The sequence below is a fragment of the Dreissena polymorpha genome, chromosome 2 (genome assembly GCF_020536995.1).
Source record: "Dreissena polymorpha isolate Duluth1 chromosome 2, UMN_Dpol_1.0, whole genome shotgun sequence".
Classification (NCBI taxonomy): Eukaryota; Metazoa; Mollusca; class Bivalvia; order Myida; family Dreissenidae; genus Dreissena; species Dreissena polymorpha.
The window spans coordinates 134,656,014-134,662,289 of record NC_068356.1 but is presented as its reverse complement, the minus strand read 5'-3'; positions in this window follow the sequence as shown (position 1 = coordinate 134,662,289).

Here is a 6,276-nt window from a genome sequence, read left to right as displayed (position 1 = left end):
AAAATCTCTACAGAGTAAAGGACATTTTTCCTGCAAAGTTCACGGACCTCGGTACCATTATTCAATAAAACGTATGAAAAAAATTCTTACCGTTCTTTCCGTTACATTATGCATCAAAACTAAATGTCCAGTTTTTTTACGGTAATGGACTATTTTGTTTAGTTTGTTGCCGGTACTTTTGAGAAACGTTTTTCTGTTTCCTTGTGTTTACATTCTGATTTTCACAGGACGATATACTTCGTTTAAAATGCTGTTCTTCAAACTTGGATTTTCGCTCATTTTAAGAGGACCAGTGCACTTAACCTAAGTACAACCTAACAAGGTGTATGAAACTATACTGAAACACAATTCAGCTACTTTCCAGTAATTACTCAGTTATTATTTATGTGCTTGAATAGTGTCCATTTTTAGCGGCCGCAATACAGCCACTTTACATCGTACAATATATAAGTTAAGTAAACTTAACAAGGATAAATCAAAATTAATGCAAACATTGAATGTCAGTAGCGTTTTATACAAATATAAATATCTGAATCAAGCTTCTAAAATTAAGACATTAAGTTGCAAAACATTTAGTGTAATCTTTCGAAAGATTTATGAACAAGTTCAATAAATTTGTTAAAAAACGAATATAAATGACAAATGTCTATTCATGAAGTCAAAACAATCTTATAAACTTAAAGTTCATGAACCAAATGTTCATTAGCATTTGGTTAATTTCGTGAATGATACTGGTCATTAAATACACAGTACATGAACATTGTAGTTAATTAAGTACATATCAGGGTATTTTTTTTTTCGGTAAATCTTGCCAAAAACTTGGCATAAAATTATTTCAATAAAACAAACTTATTACAGTGTACCATGTAAGGTCCAATTTTATGTTGCCTTTTTAAACAATGCGACCAAAGAAAAAATTACTCATAATAAACAATAACCAATATTTTCGATTGTTATTAAATAACAAAACAGCTTAGCTATGGTGATAAATAGCATCTTATAATTTAGAGTCATATGAAATGCATTTTCCTCTCAGTTTAATGGCTTAAGTCAACATTTTTATTTGACTCTTATGGATGTGAATTTTCATTTTTTTTAAAGTTCTTCACAGGTCATTAAATTAATGTTTATGATTTTTCTAAATCTTGATCAAGACATCCTAAGGTTGAGTTAATGAATTGTTCATGGAATGACTATGATGTTAATGAAAAGTTCATGAACAGTCATTAAATCTTTCTCGGAGGGGGGGGGGGGGAATTATTAAAATTAAATTTAAAAATTAAGTATTATGGACAACTCCTTGAAGATAAATTAATTTGAGGTACAAAACATTTTAAAATTGTTAACTGAATAGGATTACTGTACTTGTAATTTGATTCCATTCCAAACATGGGGTATTTTTCATGTAAAACTTGTAATGAAAGCATTCAACGGGTTTCAATTGAAATTGCCTTGCATTACAATTTCGCAAAGAGTTATACAAGGCAGTTATTTAGAAAATAATAAACGCATATCGTTAAGTTTGCATGGATTTAACCGTATTCAACCATTCTGAAATATCCTATTGATAGTTTTGACAAGTGTAGATAATCAATATTGTGTGATTATTACGAAGCCTGTGGTTATTTGATGAGACCATCATTTACCAAAATATATTCACTTGGGATGGTGAATTTAGTTTTGAGCTATTGAAAGTTTTTTTTACAGATGTCAAATATAATTGGACCATAGAATAATTTGACATTGGTAATTCGCACTCAACCCTGTCAAATTTATTCAACTTAAAGTATCGAATGTTTTGCAAATCGCATATTAAAGAGAAATATATAAATACAGCTTCTATTGTTCTGTTCCCACGTAAACATTTATTTAAGTGACATGAATGAAATTAAGATAAGATAAGTGACGTCACATGTGGTCACTTTTATTTATAGAGGGTGTTTCTAATACACAAGGGTGATGTCAATTAGTTAAATAGCTGGGTCATTACAATGACACTTGTAATCTGTATGATTGATGTTGAATCACTAGTCACAATTTCGATGGGTTGGTACTCAAGAAGAAAATCCCTTCTGTTAAAAACAAAGCAAATTCATTTTAATTTCGTCAAAATGAAATAATATGCGGCTATCGAAATCTCTATTCATAACTAGAAATGCTTAACAATGAACTCATTTGACCATAGCATGATCCGAGTACCATAGACTCTCTTTAAACGAAAAACACCATACAATCAGAAAGTGTCTTCCTCGATTAGCTTTTGCGCATTGCACAGGCTTATCAGTGTGCACTGGGACATCGCTTATTTGACATGCATTAAGCCCCGTTTTGAGTATTGCTAGACTATATGTTAAGTAAAATATTTGACATTTTTGATGGCCATCAAGATTCAAACATGGGGAATTCATAGTATTTGATGCACAATATTAAATTGATAAGAACTGTCAAAGGTCGTTATAAACTTAAGTCTTAAATGTTCGTAAAACACAAACTGCGTTGCAATATTTTCAATTTGACCCTTCATTATGTGTTGTTTTTATTTCACCTACATAGTATACATGTAAAATTTACAGTTATAGTTTATGTTCCTTTTTCAGACAATGTATCGATGTGGCTCTAATTTCTGAATCAGTCAAAAAGCTGTCAATTGATATGCAGCAGTTGTCAAAACAAATTCAAATAATTATTGCTGAACTAAATAAGTTTACGAGAACACAAGAGGCCAATATACAGTCTTTGGAGGGATCCTTTAGTGAAAAACTACAAGAAATCAGAGCGATTCGTAAGAAATTAAATGCTGCGTTGGATGAACTAGAAAAAACATCATTGAAAGAACTCGATGAAATAAGATCCACATTCCAGACCCATCTTAAGGAAAATGTTGACAACTGCAGCCGACTGAAGGATGAACTTCAACAGCTCGAAGTAGCTGTACAGGGCATTGGAGATAAGAGCAACAAAGAAATTGAGTTCATAGCAAGAATGAAATGTCTGGACAAAATTCAAGTGTCTAAGGAATATCTACAAAAGAACCCAGTTGAAGTTCAGAGTTCAATAATATTCCAGGCAAACATGGACATTGAGAAGTACCTGTCACAACAGGCAAGTCTCGGGAGGGTTGTAGACAGTATGCAGTCTCTAACACCCAAGCAGAATCCAGATCAAGTGTTGACTATGAAGAGGAAGTACGAGTATAATGTGAACATACCAATTGACACAGCTCGGAATTGCTCTATCACAGGCATCTGCAGCCTGCCTAGCGGTCAGGTCATTGTTGCAGATTTCAATAATGAGAAAGTGAAACTGTTTGACCAGCATTACAATATGTCCAGTCGCTGTGATATGTCTTGTGCTCCAATTGACATTTGCCTTATCACATCAAGTGAGGTGGCTGTGACTCTAGGTGGTGAAGGTGTGCAGTTCATATCTGTGAGCAATGGGCAACTAGTTAAAGGGAGGATGTTACAGTTACCATATAAAGCTGCTGGCATATGCCACCATCAGGGAGCATTGTATATCACCGCTTTAAGTGCTCTCTACCACTACACACTGACAGGGGATCTTGTGAAAATGCTTTATAAGGATACAGGAGGTGCACATACAGGAAAATGTATTGTAAATATATTTGAATATTGAAGACATTGAACGAACTGTTTATACATGTATGTTCCAATATTTCAACATTAAATATAATCACTAATGTGGATATTTACAAAATAAAAATAATTAACTATTATTCAGAATATTGTTTAGATTTATTTTTACGTTGTTTATTTATTAAATGCTATTCAGTAAATAAAATAGTATGTTCTTTGCTATGAAGTGTTGAGATCTGCAGTGAGTCCTGCTGGTGACCGGATCTATGTCACCAACTTCTCCCAGAACAAACTCATCACTCTGGCTACAGATGGCAACCCGATATCCACCTTCACTGACCCTGAACTACAACAGCCATGGGGTGTTAATGTCACACCATCAGGACAAGTCCTTGTCTGTGGACACAGTTCCAATACTGTCGTACAGGTGGATCATGAGGGGAGAAAGAAACTGGCAACTCTGGCTTCACAGAAAGATGAGCTGAGCAAACCAAAGTCAGTCTGCTACAACACTAACATGCACCAGATAATTGTGGGACTATATGAGAACAATAAAATAATTGTTATGGAAATGCAATAGTTCTTCAAATGGAAAAAACAACAACAAAAAACTTATTAATAATGTATTAAACTTATTGTTAAAAATGAGTTGTTTCAACATTCCAAACATTTACAACAATTAAACTATCATATTTAGAAATCCACATGGTCGTGACTGGAGAATGTGTAGAAATGTGATCTGACATCGTCGCATGTTTTTTTAATTCATGGCATTAAACATTTACTATTTTTTTACTTATCAAGACTGTGTACGTACTGATGTCTACAAACAAACAAAGTGCAAATTCTAGGTTTTGAAAAATAATCAAGTTATAAAGAGTAACAAACACGAAACAATTGAATTACTTGAAGTGTTTTTGTTGCTTTCATAAGAATTTGTGCTATTTTCATGTTGTTGAATTGTGTTATTTCAATTATGTAAATATATCAAGCATTTAAAGAATTTTATGATAAATTTCCAAAAATGAACTAAGTGTGCGAACAAGTCCATTGAAACCATAAACATAATTGAAAATAATATAAGTGTTGTAACAGCCAAAGTCTAAAAACTTTGAAGTAATACCGGTTGATCAGCGAGTCACTAAAACTGATAATTGAGGTTATTATTTCGCCTCAGAATTAGAGAAAATGACAAATTGAAAGCCTTCAAAAAGCTATAATTCGCTTTAGAATTATTGTTATTTACTCTAAACTTAAACCGGGGACGATGGACAAGACCCATAGTGGTTAAAATCCACTAAGGTAAAAATGAGGTTGCCTCGACTGGATCATTTGAGCTCAAGACAAAATGAGAGCTCAAAGATGGAAACATTGCAGTAGCAAGAAAGACGTGCTAGACGCTTGAAAGTCTTGATATGATCCAATGCAAATGGATTAAGAGGCTTGAAAAGTGGTAAAATTTGTACGGAAAACGTTAACATCAATGACAATCCAGGCAAACCTGCACATAGGGACGTCAAACTGAAGGACTGGAATATCAAAGTAGTCGTGCAGAAAGACGTGACAGAACAAAATACATAGCTGTTAGACATTACAACAAATTCCAAAAGTATCAGCTTTGTTAACTTGATAATTAACCCTTAATATCTATAATGTTTGTCCTGGCCCTATGTTCACAAAACATTTTTTTGCAATCGAAAATCGATTATAAGTGACATCGATTTTCATTTTTGCCTATCAACTACAATTGAAATCCATTTTCAATGACAAGCAAAATCGATTTTCGATTGCAAAAACTGTTTTGTGAACACGGGGCCTGATTGTTGTTCAGTTTATTCAATATAATGATATGTAATAAATGCTAATGTATTCTGTTATATATTAAAAGTAAGGTACTTTTTAAACACCATACGCTTATGCATTACCAAAAATGGTGATTTAAAAAAAGAATAGCATTGATTAAAAAAATATAATCTTAAAATAATACACGGTGATCCCCATTTTTTATTTAATACTTATTGCAAATGTAAATGTGACAATCACAATATTGAAAATTATACAACTCTGCATATTCTCAAAAAATAAAGAAAACAATCGTTAATCCTTAAATAATATAGGCCGTCTGATGAATCTGACTTTTTGCAGAAATATACTCTTATATCTGTAAATTGGCATTTTCCTCCAACAGTTGTAAAGTCTGTGAATCAGAACAGACGAAAGGTTTGAATTAAAGTTGCACATGGAATGTGACAACAAATCTTGGTGAATTACTGGTCACATAATTGTGTAACAGTTTCTTTACTAAACATAATAATGAGCTATTGTCTCCGTCAGCTTTTGTGCTCATCAACAAATTGAAGCTCTTTTTATAATCACATGTAATTACGATGATTTATATTTACCTTCGCGTTATGCACTAGTTAATTTTATTACTGTGTGTGTTGCGGTTCTATGGCTTAAATGTTTACTATATGCAAAAATATATATTTATCATGATTGTGTTGTCAAATGCGTTAGAATTGATTGGATAAAATGTTCATGTTGTGGACAAGTTAATGTTTATCAACGAATTTTTTGTCATGCAAATAACATTTTTATGGCTGAAAGGTTCACTTTATTCACACGTTCATGTTTATCACTGATTTTGTTGTTATTTGTATTACACTTATATTGCTTAATC